This window comes from Anser brachyrhynchus, assembly GCF_964034855.1.
Source record: "Anser brachyrhynchus genome assembly, chromosome: 10".
NCBI lineage: Eukaryota > Metazoa > Chordata > Aves > Anseriformes > Anatidae > Anser > Anser brachyrhynchus.
In genome coordinates this window covers 17,402,198-17,417,794 of record NC_137705.1, presented here as the reverse complement: position 1 = coordinate 17,417,794, position 15,597 = coordinate 17,402,198, and the positions used below count along the sequence as shown (strand labels likewise).

At 54.5% G+C, this 15,597-nt stretch overlaps 1 protein-coding gene across 7 annotated transcripts in view; it reads right to left on the bottom strand.

Annotated features, from left to right (window-relative positions):
- Positions 1-15,597, bottom strand: part of DAG1 (dystroglycan 1) — a 43,667-nt gene that overhangs the window by 23,800 nt on the left and 4,270 nt on the right. Inside the window, exons 2-3 of one of the 7 annotated variants that reach the window (XM_080606629.1) lie at positions 2,040-2,261; positions 1,133-1,193 (exon numbers count right to left, since the gene is read on the bottom strand). The exons of 2 other annotated variants lie outside the window; for them this stretch is intronic. The gene's annotated coding sequence lies outside the window, so the exon portion shown is untranslated. Of the gene's footprint in view, positions 1-1,132; positions 1,194-2,039; positions 2,262-3,182; positions 3,662-4,934; positions 6,356-7,707; positions 7,837-13,433; positions 15,298-15,597 lie in introns of those variants that run through there. 4 more of the 7 variants (XM_080606630.1, XM_080606635.1, XM_080606632.1 and 1 more) reach the window with 4 other exon arrangements.

The window sequence follows — 15,597 nt, the reverse complement described above, 5'->3', positions numbered from 1 at the left end:
CACTTTCTGCTCTATTTTCTTATTTGTTTACCTGCACTACACAATTAAAAAATACCCCTTGGCTGCTTTCGCTGTGGCTCCCATGGCTTCAGCTGCCCAGGACTGGGGGAGGCCCGCCAGCAGAGAGAGCTCCGGCTGCCCTCCACACCCTGCTCTGGTATTGGGAAGTCAAGAACCAAGTTAAATTATTTCGAGGCCGGACCGTTCACCCAACCCCCCTGTAAGAAGTACTGGTGGCATTTAGGTGTCTTTTTAAACAACCTGCCCCATCCACACATCCTGCTGCTGCCAGCGCCCAGACCTCACGGGCCAGAAAGGCCAAAGGGCTGAAAAAACCTGCTTGCCAGAGGAAAGCGTGGTTTTAAATCTATTTCTGACAAATTTCAGCTTAAATCAAGTCCAAGCTTTCATTTGGCAGCACACACGCTTAGCGTGCTGTTCTGGAGAGCCCCGAGTTCTCCTGCTGGCAGCGAGAGCCCGACGGATACCTGACAAAGCAGGAGCACGCCGACGTGCCCAGCCCCAGACAAGTCGTTTAAACCAGGGACCCAAGGTGAAGGCAGAGCGCTTGCAGGAAAAAGCGGAGGCAGAGGCAGCAGCAGCAAGAACAAGAAAAGGAAAGCGAATGTTTTTTCTCCCATACGGAGCCAGAGTCCTCACGGAGCAGGAGATCCGCACCAGTTAACCCGTTAGCTCTGCACCTGACACCAGGCTGCCAGGTTTTGCCACTGCAGAAAATCCCGTCGTTTCTCCCTGCAGCCCAGATCTATCTGGTATGGGTGGGAAATGAGACTTGCATGTTTTTGAGAAGAAACAAACTGTGCTGTATTTCAAATTGCATTTGTCTTATCTTGAGTTGCAACTGCAGCTTCTGTTCGGACCCCCAAGGACGGCAGCTCCCCGTGTGACATGCCAGCTGGCTGCACGGGACCCCAGCACGGGCTCAGGTCAGCACGAGGGTGGGAAGAGGGCAACAGAGAGGGCAACGGCTGTGTCCTCGTCCTGACTCGAGCAGATTAAAACATGGATTTAAGATGTGGAGAGAAAAAAAATGGAATGAGACAACCGGACAGATCGTGTGCTGCCTTCTTTCCCAGCGTAAAGCATCCAAGTGAACCACAGGGTAACTCACCTGCTCAGGCTGCAGGAATCCCAGGAATGGGGGCAAAGTCATTAAAGCACCAATGTTTGCCCTGGGAAAACAGAGCTGGATGCCATTCTGAGGAAACGAGAATTAAACCTGCACTCACCTGTGTTTTTACCAGCTCGTGCCTCTGCAAGCCAAGCACTGTCTTTTCTGGCTCACCATATGAGCTTTAGATACCCCAAAACCCCTCTGCCCTCCACGCCTGCGTTCCTCAGCCATGTCAGGCACACCGAGACTCTCAATCCTTTGCAAAGGCAGTGCCTCTGTGCCCTGCCTCCAGCCCTCTGAGCAGAGCCCTTCCCCAGGCTGAGGGACCCCACAGCGCCCCTGAGAGCACCTAGAGCAAATGCGTTTCTCCTTAACCTCCCTGTGCCTTTTCTTCTGAACGCACACGCATCCCCCGCCCCGAGTCTATCTCAGTTTAATTCTGCCCAGCGCTCACCTGATCTTCATTACGAAAATGATGCCCAAATCCCAGTAATTAGCTTAAGAGGGCATCCTGTCCGCAGCACACCGCACACCGTGCACCCTCCTCCTCACTGCTCACACATCGCCGTTCCTACGGCTTACAACTACGCAAAGCTGAAAAACTTTCTAGAAAAACTCGATGTCTCATTGCTGTCACACGGCATAGGTAAACATAAACAGTTTAGAGAACATAAGGGCGGCATGGAGAGAGATGCTCAAGCACCACAGGAAAAAACGCAGCCTTGGAGTTGCCGAGAGGCTGTTAAGCTCTGAAGGTGCGTGCAGCTTGCCTGCATTTTATAATGCTGCAGCAGATGCGGGGAAACAATTAAACTGCTTATCACAGTGTGGCCCATTCAGCTTCCAGAGCAGAGAGCAATTCCAATCCCCAGGTGGCAAACACAGCAATTAGGTACTCAATTACCTGCACCAAAGCTTCTCTTTGCTTATGTTATCTCACTTCAGTGGTTATATAGCATTTCCTTGCTTGCTGTCGCAAAAAGACTGAGGGTTCAGGGAAGACCTGTAAGGTCCCAGGAGATCTGGTCAGTCCTGCAGGACCACGCCGTGCCACGTGGAAGTTCTGACTTCCCAGTCATTCAGCGTGACTGGTTGCAAAGCCTGGCCACAATTTCTATTTCTTCACCTGGAAGGAGTAGACTCAGCAAAATAACCAAGGTTTTTTTTTTTTTTTTTTTTTTTTTTTTTAATAGGGCAGCCAGAATGAGCCTCCAGCTTCCCAAAAGCCCACCTCCAAAGAGGAAATCAGGACTGGTACTTGAGCTTTTTCTGGGTTTAATACAGAAAAATGTGTTTTTAGCAGCTTAGTCCACATTTTAAAAGCAGAGAAAGTGACCCAGTTTACGAGCTGTGGTCCCCATGCACTCCTGCCCCTGACCAGGGCAGGGGACCACTGTGCTCTGCCTGCACCGCAGCCGCCACCGGCCCGGACAGGACTCCCTGACCGACAGCGTGAGGGTTTTGGGTAAGGCAGGAGGTGGTTTCCAACACGGCAGCTCATTCCCCAGCCTCCCCAAAGCACGTTCTCCCAGCTCCGCAGCCCCTTTCTGCCGGACAGGCCGGACCCCCCGCTCACCTACCTGGTGCTCTCCAAAGAGAGGCACACAACAGAGCAGGAAAACGCTACAGCACTTAGTAAGCAGCTGCAGAGAGAGGTGTGCTATAAAGACTAAGAAAGATGCAGTTTTGGGACTTCTCGTATATAACTCGAGCTCACTTGCCCTCCAAAGGCCTCCACCACCCTATTGCAGCAAAGTGCAGAGCAAGCAAAACCACATTACCGAAGAGCCCTGCGCGCACACACAAAAGAGGAAAAGGTTTGTGACAGATAGCAGCAGAGCCTCCCACAGCGGGGCAGCAGCGGAAGACAGACTGCCCCTCACTGCCTCAAAACCTCATGACAACCAAGAAGTTTGCTCATTACTGTAGGCTGAGCCTGAAACCACCCTCTCCCCAATCCTTGCAGCGATGCATGATGTTGCTGCAGGTAACGCAAACGGTCCTTAACACATCGAGGTTGCAAATAATGAATTGGAAATCAGAATACCTGAGTTAAGGCTGCCTTGGGGCTGGTCACAGCAAGCACCACAGTGCTCTGCCGTTTCCAGCTTCCTCTCCTCTCTCTGTTGGAGGCAGAAGTTCCTCACCATAAGCAAGCCGACACTGCAGGAGACAGGACCCTGCTCCTGGTCCCCACCTCGGCCATCGCCCAGTGGATAGTATCTTAAAGTCCAGAGAGTGCTGGGAGGCATTCAGATGCCTGCATCTTGATAAGATAGGGGCGGTTTTTGCTGGGATAGCCTCATCCCTTGCAACAGAAGGGCAGCCCCACTGCAGAGCCGGGGGCACAAGCACGCTCAATGCCAGCAGTTAAGGTTGCCTTGTTTTCTCAAACACTCACGGCTTAAGGCACTTCTCCCTTTAATTCCTGGAAATGGCTGAGCTGTTGGTGTTGAAAACCTGAAAACAAGCCTGGGGCAGACACACAGCATGGGAAATTCCAGTGCTAGCAATTAAGTTCAAGAGTTAAATGCAACTCAAGCGCCAGGCAACCTCTGCAGCAGGTGGTTTGACCAGCACCACTTGCTGCTTTCCTGTTGAGGAAAAGCTACTGCAGCTGCTAAAGCAAGCTGCCCCTTGCAAAAGCATAGCCCAGAGCCTTTGCAGCAACGCCCAGAGTTTTAGATCGATTCCAGATCAAACAAATATAATTTGGGGAATTCCTGAGATAAGGAGCTCAGGCCAAGTCACAGCAGATTCCCAGTTGCAAAGGGACTTTCGAGCAGCCTGGGTGCATACTCCCCCGTCACTGCCTCCGCGCCGTGCCCCTTCCCAAAGCCTTCCCCTGGCAGTCCCTCCTGGGAGCAGCTCCCGGGGAACCTTTCTCACCGTCTGACCCGCATCCAGCTGTGAGCCTGCCCAGCAGTCCCGCTGAGGTAGCGGTGCAAACGGCAGCGCTGCCCAAATTGCTGCCTTTGCTCCAGGAGCTGAAGCGCTTTAAAAACTGAATAGGACCTCCCAAATACACACCCTGCTTAGGCAAGGTGCTGCTATCTGAACAGAGTTTGAAGATGACATTTTGCTCTTAAAAAGTTACGCTTCCAAGGTCTTTATTCTGTGCCACAGTACTGACCTCCCCCTTATTCTCCCTGCTTTTATATGGGAAAGCTATTTCTTCCTTACACTGCTCTTTCATGAAAACAAGAAACAATCTGAAGAAGAACTGATAAGGCCACTCAGGGCAGATGTGCCTTCATTTTTTAAACATATCAGCGATCTAAATCAGCAGCATTCCTATGAATCCCACAGAACCATCAGCTTTCAAGGATACCAAATCACTGAGACTGGAGATGGATGCAACAGCATTATCCAGGCAGGCTGAAGTAGCCCAGCAAACCACACAGGGAGTCACATAAGGAGAGGTCTAATCCCATCGCCTCCCAGTCTGTGGCTTATTCTGGGTTTTCCAAGAATCAAGGCACAGAAGCGGAGGGGATCCGAAGCACTCAGATAACACGCATTCTGACACAAGCACGTCAGCCAGAATGAAAGCTTAGAGGATGGGAAAAACATCCATAATGTCATTTGTGACAGCAGGTTTGTTCTGCTTGTAACACACACTGCCAGCACGCAGGGCAAAGCAGCTTAGAGATCAACAGATAAAGGCTTTTCACCATTCAGCCTGTTATTTCATGTAAATCAGGCTGTCCTGCTGCTGAAAGACATCTCCATATCAAGCGCAGGGTGCTCAGAAAGCAGGAGCAGCAACTGCAGGGAAACAAGTTCAGAAAGTACTCACGCTGTGCCCGAATCCCTTCGGAGCACCCCGGGAGGTGCTGCCCTCTCTACCAGTGCAGTCTTGCAGCCTGGAGCTGCAGCGATCTTCTCACTTGCCAACACAGGTAACCCCCTGGAAGCATCACCGCCTCAAAATAGTTTTGTTTTTTTTTGTCCACAGAAACAACTCCAGGCTCCTCAGAGGGATGAAGCCGCGTTTTGAAGAGCAACAGTGCAGCAAATTCAATTAACTCCTCGAGCCAGCCTTCTACTTCGGTGACGTGGCAGCACGATCCCACGCGGCCCGTCCCCAGGACGGGGCACGTTATCTACGAGGCGTGCTGCTGCCACCTCGCCGCGTGCTCCCGGGGGTCCCAGCCCCGGCAGGGAGTCCCGCTGGGCTGGGACAGCGCAGAGCACACCGTGCCCCAGCAAAAACCCCACAGCTGCCCCCAGCAAAGGCTGGAGGGGTTGGTATGGCCCCGGCTGGAGGCAAACAGTAGCTCTTTAGAGGAATGAGCCGCTCTGTCAGTCCGTTGTGATTGATAAGTACATCTGCCAGTCCCCACCTGCTGTTCGCATTCCTGGCATTTCTTTCTGCAGCATTTTCTCTCTGAGGAGGGACCTGCTGCTTATCAACTGCTGCAGAGGAGATTTAAAGGAAGAGAAACAGGCCCCGGCTTCAACAAAACCAAGAGATTGCGGGCCCCGAGCGTGCCAAAGAGTTTTTCTTGTATCAGATGGGAAAACCTGCTGAAGGGTTGGCTCAGAGAGCCCCCGCAGGTCCCCGCGGCCAGCTGGCGGTGCAGGCAGGGGAGCCGGGCGCTCCCCTCAGGTCACTCCTGCTGCTGCCAAGTGCTGCCAGACGAAGCAGGGGGGGCCAGGGAAGTCTCTCCCCCCCTCCAGCCACTCACCCCAAAGTCATTTTCCGTCCTGGCCAAGCACTGCCCGGCACAAAGGGGTGCCGAGCGTGAGGCCGTGCCAGCCCGGTGGAAAGGGCGAAGGCTTCGCGGCGCGGTCCGATGCAGAGCACTGACGGGCAGGGACAGCCGGAGGGTGGGGGCGGCTGCGGGGCCGCGGCCAGGCCAAGGAATCACCTCACAGGCATCCCGGGGATGGAAGGGGCAGGAGTCCCGTTCTGGTTTTCAGCCCCGGACACAGGCTGGAAGTTTCTCCTTCCCTGCACCTCCGCTTTAACCCAGCCCGGTGGCTGAGGGTACCTCGGCTGCCAAGCCGCGACACAGAGGGGGACGGGAGCCTGCTTGTTCCCAGGGGAGGAAAAGCAGCTCCGAACGGCACAGCAAACCAACCGAGCATCTCAGAGCTCTCCTAGGTGTCCGAAATCCGACCTCCCCATCAAACTTGATCAGAATTAGCTGTTAGGATCATGAAGACTGCAGCGCATGCCCCTGCTGAAGGCGGACCAGCCCGGCACCGCCTTGTTTTTGTGGCGGGGCCTTCAGACACCAGAGGGAAGGCGACATGAGCTCTGAGGCGTCCCAGGCTCAAACAGACGGCCCCCAGCCAGCCCCCCCTCTCCCAAGCAGGCCCCAGGCGCTCTCTGGCCACAGTTCCTCACATTTACCAGGTTTGCTCCCACAGAAGAGCCACAGTCAGCCTCTGTGGAGGGGTGGAAGCTAGGCCAGGTGAGCAGCATACGACGAGCTGCCTAACGGGGGCAGCTGTCCTCCAGGTTTATGGCCCTTGGAGGAAATTTAAACAGGAACTTTCTGTAAATTAACTGTCCATAAAATGAGCTTGTTTTCTCAATGCACCAGAAGGTCGGGAAAGGGCTGCTCAGCCTCACAGCCCCGGGACGCAGAAGGCAGCCTCTGAAGGCGCCGTTTTTCCTTCCAAAGCACCAGAATACGGATTCAGCCGGCGCTGTAGCGAGCTGGGGAAGGCATACTCAAAGCAGTCAAAGTCATTCTCCATTCACAGCAAACTAATAATTTGTTTTTCCCCTAAAATCCCCCGTGCAATCCAGATGTCTAAGTAGCCTTCGTCCCGGAAAGTAAAATACACGATGGCCTCAGAAAGTCATCCCCAGCTCTATTCACCCACGTCTTCGCGAGGCTGTTTATTCTGCAGGAGTAACACACACACCGATTTCAGCTCCCTCCAGGTCTGGAAACTGCAAGCGGTAAGGTGGTTATGGAAACTTTCCCCCAGCCTTTCGGGCTTCCTTTTCCTGTTGATAAAAATGCACTTGACAGGTTCCCAGTTTGGGAGGAAACCAGGAAAGGAGCATGGGGAAAGCGGGCTGAGGTCAATGCAGCAAACCTGGGAAACACTGCAGGGAAAAAGCTTTCTGAAAAACCTATGGAAAAATTTTGGAAGAGTCAAAAATAGAGTTTGGGAAATTCACCCTGTCCAGCAGCACAGCTCTTCCAGGGATATTTTAAGCATTACTACAGTTGCATTTCAGTCCCTGGGTATATTTTCTATAAATAAGTATTTTAAGTCACTTTGTTTCAAAATTTATTATATTAGGCAACTGCATTGCAATGCTTCACATTTTAGACCTGTGGACTGCCCCTGCCAAATTTGCTCCTGATTTTTAAAGCTGTGCTGTGTTACTTAGGTTATTACAAAGGCTCACCCCTTTTTTTTTTCCCCCCAGGTGCTTGTCTAAAAACATCTATTATGTGTTGTAACATTAGGACTCCACTGATACATCAAGCCTGAGTTCTGTGGATTAACACATCCTCCTTCACAAAGCAACAACACGTTTTTATTTTCAACTCATCTTTTTCCTTTTACAGGCTGGTAAGCAAAAGCAAATACCCCAGTACCTGCATGCAGAGTAACCCTCTCCAGAACTAGGTATTCCTCCCGTTGACGAAGCCGGAGAACACACAACCAGCAGGACAAGTACCGCACCGCAGACATGACAAACTTCCTCTGACGTCTCTTCTCCTCCAAAGACACGGCGAAGCTGTGTACAGCAGGAAAAATGCACTGCCCTGCATCCCGACCCGGGTGCCCCGCCTGCAGATAGGGAGCTGGGAGGGGAAACGTGCTTCCCTGCCCCTCCAGCAAGCCACTGCCACGGGCTTGCATAAAGGCAGGTGTGGAGCCGCACACCTGGTGCACCGTGTCCATGTGGACCCCAAGCCCCCTGTCCCACGGGAGAACCCAGGGTGCTGCGAGCACTGGGGAGCAGCTCACAAGGCCACCCCTTTGCGTCCAGACTCTGTCCTGTGAGCTCTCATCCCCTTCAGGACACCAACAAAACACAGCTTAACCTTCAGAGCGTGGACGCCCACAGATGCTTTACAGCACACAAATATTAATATTTGCAAATAAGTCCAGGCTCGCTTAATCCAAAACACACGCAGCAGACACGTCTCTGGCCAAGCATGTGCTTTCTTCGGAGGCCGGACCAGACACTCCGAGCCCAGTCCTTTACCTGCTTTTGAAAGCCACATTCAAGCCAACTGAACAGAAACGAACCAAGCTGAAAGAGCAGTCCTCACCACAAGAACTCCTGCTCTCCCCTGCTTGCTCCCGAAAGGGGAGAAAACACCCCCAAGGTACTGAATTCACCTCCAGGAGTCTGCCGAGGGGATGCAGAGGGCATGCCCATGGTCAAATACGTTCAATATGCCCCACCAACTGTCATCTACACCAGGAGCCACGCTCAGAGACCAAGGCACATCAGCTTGTTCCGGCAGCACCGCAAGCACGAGGAGGCAAAGCCAATGTGGGGTGAGCTGTCTTCGGTGCAGGGCACCCAGCAGCCAGGGCAGGGGACCAGCGAGGGCACCTGTAGGGAGCGACCGGAGCTGCAACGTGGCACTGCAACGGGACTGCCCCAGGGGCACAGCAACGCCAGCTTTGGGTACGGAGGCAGCAGAGCCGAAAACGAAGAGCAAGCAGCGGTAAGGTGCTGTTATCTGGGAGCCCGGGGAGAGCAAGGAAGGGTCAGGGCAGTGGAAAGGTTGCTCCCCGCGGGAGCTGCCACCCGCTGCGTGTCGGGGCAGCGTGCCGTGGGACGGCAGGCCGGGACAGACGAGCACCCCGGCACGGCGAAGGGACCACCATCCACAACTGCCAGCTGTACGTGCCACCACGGCGTGAGCACACCGTGCTTTTAATAGCTTCCAGCACCGAGCCGGGCTCAGGAGCTTAAAGCTTGAAGAGCAGCGCGTGAGGCACGCCTGCAGTCGGAGGGACTGTCCTCACCAACGCCACGGAGCAGGGACCGGGACCAAGAGCGGGACCAACCTAAATCCTCCCTGTCAGCCTCGGGGGCCGAGAGCGCCAGGTCATCCCGTTTTCCTGGGATTTCCAGAGTTTAAGTTTGTTTTCTGATCAGAGAGTAACAGTAGGAGACTATAAAAAAGCAATGCACTGGCCTGAGTGGCTCCAGAGGCTAAAATAAACACGCCGAGCCCTGTTTGTGATAGAGTAAAAATAGCTCGTTTCTCATCCCTTCCCAGGACCTCTGCCTTGCATGCAAAAGCTCCACAGGTTAACCAGAAAAATACCTTAACTGTAAATGTCAGCGGATGAGGAGGGAATGTTTCAATTTGAGCTCTGTGCCATTTCTGCAGGAATTCAGAAAGGTGGCGAGCGGACAGCACCTGCGAAGCTCCTCTTGTGCACAGGGCTGGAGGCCACACGGCGCCGATTCCCTTTAATAGAAACTCCCATCCTTCTAAAAAAAACTCATTGGAATTACATCTTGTGCTCTTTCTTGGCTGAATACTTTTTAAATGACACTTACTCCAAAGAGCATTAGCTACCAAATCTAGCGCTGAGCTGTGCTGCAGTCGTGACGGGCTCTGGAAAGCAGCGCGAGCGCAACGAACTGTGCTCCAAAAGGGACCACGGCAGCTCTGGCTCTCCCAAAGCAGCATTGCTTCCTACCAACCTCTGCTAAATTCACTTTTTTTCCAGGGCCTAAACGCACCCTTTGGCACCCGCACTGCCCAGCCCTTGGGAGAGGAGTGACCCAGGGCCACGCCGCGGGGAAGCCACCACGAAGCTGGCTTTGGTTGTCACCTCCTTCTCCCAATGAGGGAACAGCCAGACCCACGAGCTTAACTGACGTGGGGCTGAAAAAGGACCGCAGGAGAATCCACGACAGGGTGCTGAACGTGTCCCCCGTGGGAAATCCCCCGGGGGTGGCTCTGAGCACCGCAGCAGGGTCAGCGGCCCCGCTGCTGCCCGTGCATCCGGCTCCCAGCACCACCGAATTCCCAGCTTCGCTCCTGAAACGCAGGCTCAAACGGCGGCAACATAAATGCAGCAGCAATTTAGGGCTTTGGGTGAGACACGGCGGCATCTCCAAAGATTTCTTAGAACAGCCGTGCTCATTTTAAGTGACAGGGACAAGAAAAACAGATTTGCTAGCTAAACAGACATTCAGTGTAGCTGGTCATATGAAAAGCTCAACGCTTACTTCAGTTTACATTCTTAAACGCGGCCACATCACATTCAAATCCAGCACTTAGCAAGGTCAGTTACAGCGGTCCTCAGCGTTTCACCTGCTCGATTAAGGCAAATCTTGCAGAAAGCACGCTGTCTGCAGCCAAAGACTTCAAGGGATGGCACGGCCACAGCCTCTCCCCACCTACCTCTTCCAACTGTGAAGCACCTTAGCAAATAATCGAGACAAAAAAAGCGCACTGTTCCCTGGTTTTAATTTGCCTGGCTTCCTCCTCCTCTGGCTTTCACAGACCTTCATACTTCATGGCCAGAAACAGCTCAGAGAACAAGGAGAGCTGCCTGCCGCTCACCAGCTCTCCCGTCCCACCTGCCTGCACACACTCACTGCAGTCACCTCAGCCAGACGCTTCATGGTATAAACCACAGCTTCTTACTTATGTTAATATTTTGTGCTACCTGCTACATAAGGAGGAGGAAGTTCTTCGCTCAGAGGGTGGTGAGGCCCTGGCCCAGGCTGCCCAGAGGAGCTGTGGGTGCCCCATCCCCAGCAGTGCCCAAGGCCAGGCTGGATGGGGCTGGGGGCAGCCTGGGCTGGTGGGAGGGGTCCCTGCCCATGGCAGGGGGTTGGAGTTAGATAGGCTTTAAGGTCCCTTCCAACCCAAACCACTCTGCAATTCTATGATAAACGCTGCTACTCTTAAAGTGGACTCCTCTTCTGTCCCCTGCTCCTTACCTGCCATCACTTCTTGTTCTTTTTCACTTAACAGGGCGCAGACCCCAGAAAAAAAAATGTCTCCTGATCCAGCGGCAAGTGGCTTAGCAGCCCGCCCCCCGAGAAAAGCACCAGGTACTGCGATGGGTGAACCGCCTCCCCCCACCCACGCAACCCAGGCCGGCAGCTACCACCTCCACAGGAAGCCCACCACCCCACGCACACGGCGCAGCGGTGCTCTCGCCTCTGGCGCAACGGGGCGCGATGCATCCCGCTTCCTTCCTGCTCCAGCCCACTTTTCCTCCTATTCAATGGCCCGCAAAGATTTTGGCAGCTCGTGCAACCAGGGCCCAGCACGACGCTCCAGCAGCTCTGTGGGTCTCCTCTGGTGGCAGGGATCCTCACAGACGCCTGGAAACTGAAGGCTTGGTAGGAAAGAGTTCGCTGTTCCTTCTCCCCAACTCTTCCAGGCAGGGCGGACATGCTTGAAGACCCAGCACCAGCACTACAGGCAGCTTTATGGCCGCTTGAAGCTGGTGTCACCTCCAGAAGAAGGATTTCCACCCCACTCCAACCCTCTCCCCTACTTTGTGCTAGCACGCAAGCTAAAGCTGCCCAGAGAATGGGACCAGGGCAATGGTACCTATCAGAGGAGCACACCAAGAGCCCGGTTTCCACCTGGCCCCAGCTCTGCAAGCCCTGGGGTGTTCCCTCGCAGCAGCACGAGCAGAGGGCAGGACCCCTTACACCTGCGGTGCCGAGTTCGGGCCCTGTAAAAATCGTGCCGTGCAAGGTTACCGCACACTGCTGCCAAGGAAAACCCACCCAACTCCAACAGATAAAGGGAAAAAGAAATAAAAGCTGGTTTCAGCTGGACACCTCCCATTTATTTCCTGCTGTCGTCTCCCACGGGCAGCCGCGTCCCAGCAGCACGGAGCCGTCCACAGCGGGCACGAGTCCCCGGCAGGATCCATCCCACCCCAACCGGCTGCCCGAGCTCCCCTGGGCACGCAGGCAAACGACCTGCCACAGGTCTCTGCTCAGCCACCAAGCTACTTTGAAAGACATCTAAAAAAATACACGAGATGCTTTTTGCACGTGGCTTTTCTACGCAAGGGACTGCTCTAGAGCCTGCCGCCAGCACACGGAAGGAGCAGCACGCCAGGGGACCAGCCCCAGCTAGGAGCTGAAGCGACGTGCGTGCAGCCTGCTGACCATGCCACCGACCTGCCTCTGCGCCCCCTCCAGCCGGCCAGATGCACCCAGGGGAGTTCAGATGCCTTCTCCTCCCCACAAAGCCCACGGGAAGACACGGGGACCTTCGGCTCTGCTGACACAGGGCATTCCTTCCCATGGAGGAGAGACAAGGTAAAGGCAAGCAGCTGTCCTGCCCACAAGGACTGCAGACTGCTCAGCTGGCTGCCATCACAGGGCCCAGGCAGGACAGGGGCCACCAGTTATTCTAGCTGATCCTCGTGACCGTCTCTTTAGGGAGATGAACACCTTCAAGCTTCCCGAAGCAATGACTTCTGCAGCAGCCACCAAACCTCCTCCTCCCCTCCCAGCGGGGAACTGGGCAGCTCCTGCACTCTGTCAATGTGAAGCTGGGACCAGCGTGCTCATAAACCTCCGCTCACACGTGGCTTTGCTTTGAAGGGGAGCACGCACCGAAATGCTGGGACACCAGCAGGAGTCCACTGGTGGATCGGGTCGGGCTGCAGAGCTGAGCCTTCCGCTGATACCAAGGGTGGCTTCCACTCGCTGGGACCCGGCCACCTTGCCACGCGCCCAAGCGGCTCCAAGCTCCGCGCATCCTCTTCCATTCAGCATTAACCTAGAGCTTCGGTCCCAAACCTACAGCGCAAGGTGTCAGCCCCGCGTGGCAGAGTCACCATCATCTTAAGCAGCTACTTAAGTACAATTCCACCCCAGAACACTGACGTAGGGGCTTCGGCTAAGCCAACCTGAATCCCTATACACAACCAGAAGACAGGACTGGAGCACACAAAGCGCTCTTCCCAGGCTCTCGGCTGGAGCAAGCACGCCGCGCGCTGTACGGGTCCGAAAGGCACTCACAAGGAGGAACCCTGCACTTACCCTTGCCCCCCCGTGAGCTCCATCATGCCGGTGGCAGGCTGCTTCTCCGGCAGGAGCTAAGCTCACCAATTCACCACAAAGCACACCGGTACCAACAGCCGAGACATAAAGGGGAGAGGGCAGAGCTGTCCCTGCTTGCAGCATCTTGAGCTTACCTCAGCCTCAGGAAAATCAAGCCCAAAATCTCACTGCCTGCTCCGTCCTGCTTTTCTTTACCAAGCAGGGGAGAAGCCGCACCAAGTGGTCCCCTGAAGCACCCTATTGTCAGTGGTTTTCAGACTACAAGGAATCCGCAAAAGGTGCAAAAAGGCTTACCTACACTCGGGACTCGGCTCGCTGCACATCCACGCACCGCCAGGGGAGGCTTTAGGAGTCAGGACTCAGGGAAGAGAGCAGGGCTGGAGGATGTCGAGCTCGGTCACGCCAGGGCAAAGCACACAGCGCCAGCACGCCGGTCTGCAGGAAACAGCTTCTTCCTGTGACGGCAGGACAGCACCGCAGCCGCTCTCCCTGGGGAAGCCTCCAGCCCACAGACGGACAGCTGCCGAGCAAGGCCTGTCCCAGCCGTGTGGGCAGGCCACGTCCTGGCTCCGACGCCGCCGGGTCCCACCGCGTGCGCCCGACCCCGCGACCAGCACCCTGCGGGCACGTTCAGCTCGCACGCCGTGCTCTGCAGAGCACAGCAGGGAGAAGGAAGAGGAGGGTTAGGATTCCAGTTTCCAGCACTTAGGGGTGTGCTGTACTACGGTACCGGCAGCGGGACACTGGTTGGAGAGGCAGGTGGTTACTGAACCATACCACGGGCCTATGATGCTGCTTCTCGACACCAGGAACCCGACCACCCCTGATCCAGGCTTTTAAGCAAACCTTCTCACGCCTCGACTAGCCGTGACAATCACGAGTACTTCACTCAGCCACGTTAAGCAGATAGGATCACACAGAACTTTTATCCCAGCTTATCACCAGTACAACGCGCAGCACCGCCGCTGCCTTCTCCAACACTTTAAGACCACAATACACAAGCTTACGTCTTTGCCAGTAACAGCTGAATCCCTTCTTCGTGTTAGCTTTGATTACCAAGTTTTCGTAGGGCTCTGAAGTCCTATTCTTATGCTTTTCTTACAAGCAGTTTACTAACAAGGGTTCGTGGGGTTCCGCACGCAGCACCGTTACAACACGTTGCTTTGGCTTCCTCTGGACTTTTCTGAAGAGGATTTGTTATTCAGCAATTGTTACTCCCGCAAGATCAAACTTCTTATTTCTCTCAAGTCCGAACTCTAACTGATATTCAAACAGAATTTTATTCATAGACGCGATAAAGTGTTTGCTGAAGGAGCAGCCAGCACAAGGCTGCTGGCGCAGGGGCGAACACAAAGCCTGGGCTTCACGGAGACCATCAGAAGCGTTAAATTCCCCCCCACTGCGTACGAAGTTCCGAATTTTGGCCAAGCAGGTCCTCGTTCTGGAGGAATGGAGCTCACAGCGTGCAAACATGCAGTGCTTTGCGTTAGATTACAAGAGATCGTTGGTCCAAGCCACTTCTGGCAACTTCTGTATCACTGCCCCCAACAAAATAAATAGTGCCAAGCCTGGAGAACCCCTGATCTGACCTCCACGCAGATCTACAGCGTCTGCTACCCTGTTCCTGATGCTTTATTCCACAGGCGAAGGACAGATCTGCGTTGTGGCCACACTCCACAGCTCCCGGGACCACTGACATGCCCTGCTCACAGGCACTACGGGGCAGGGGCTGAAATGAACTAAATGGGAGAACTAATGAAACCAGTGACTAGCCGAGCCTGTTACGTTCAGTCGTTACCAGCGTTGCTGGAATTACACCCTTCAGCATGTCATGGAGCAGGCACGGCTGCGCAGCGTGCGGGAGAAGGGAAGGATGCTGAAGTCCTGGTATTTTTCTGCCTTCTGGCTCACGATGCCTCCCTGCCCCGCACCTGGGAGCCAGCTTCCTGGAGGAATCCCAAGAGCCACAGCACAGCTAAAAATGACACCAAGTTGCGTTTCTACACTGTTATTTCAATTTCTGCGATACTTCAAGAAGGTCTGAAGGAACTTCTCCTTCCTGCAGAGGAAACTCTCAGCCGGAGGATAGTTTTACAGCCTAAGTTTATGGGAGGTGCACAGAAGCCATGCTGAAAAGACTCAGCAAATACCTCCCTTTTGATTAAGGAGGTGTCTGAACAGCACCCCGGACTTCTGAATAACTGACCAGCAGGGACGGGGACTGCTTTTGCCTACCAGACCCAGCTCTCCTCCCCTGTAACTGAAAAGCCCCAAAGACGCCATTGGCGCAAGGAAATTCTCTGGAGGAGGACGGGAGCTCTGGAAAGGCGTACGTTTCCCCACGGGTCTGAAGGAGCCCATTTGGGGCTGACCTGGCATGAGGAAAACGGAAAAAACGGTGAAAGGAAGCGAGCCATCCCTCCCAGCAAGGGACGCAGAGCGCAGGTGGCCCCCCTGC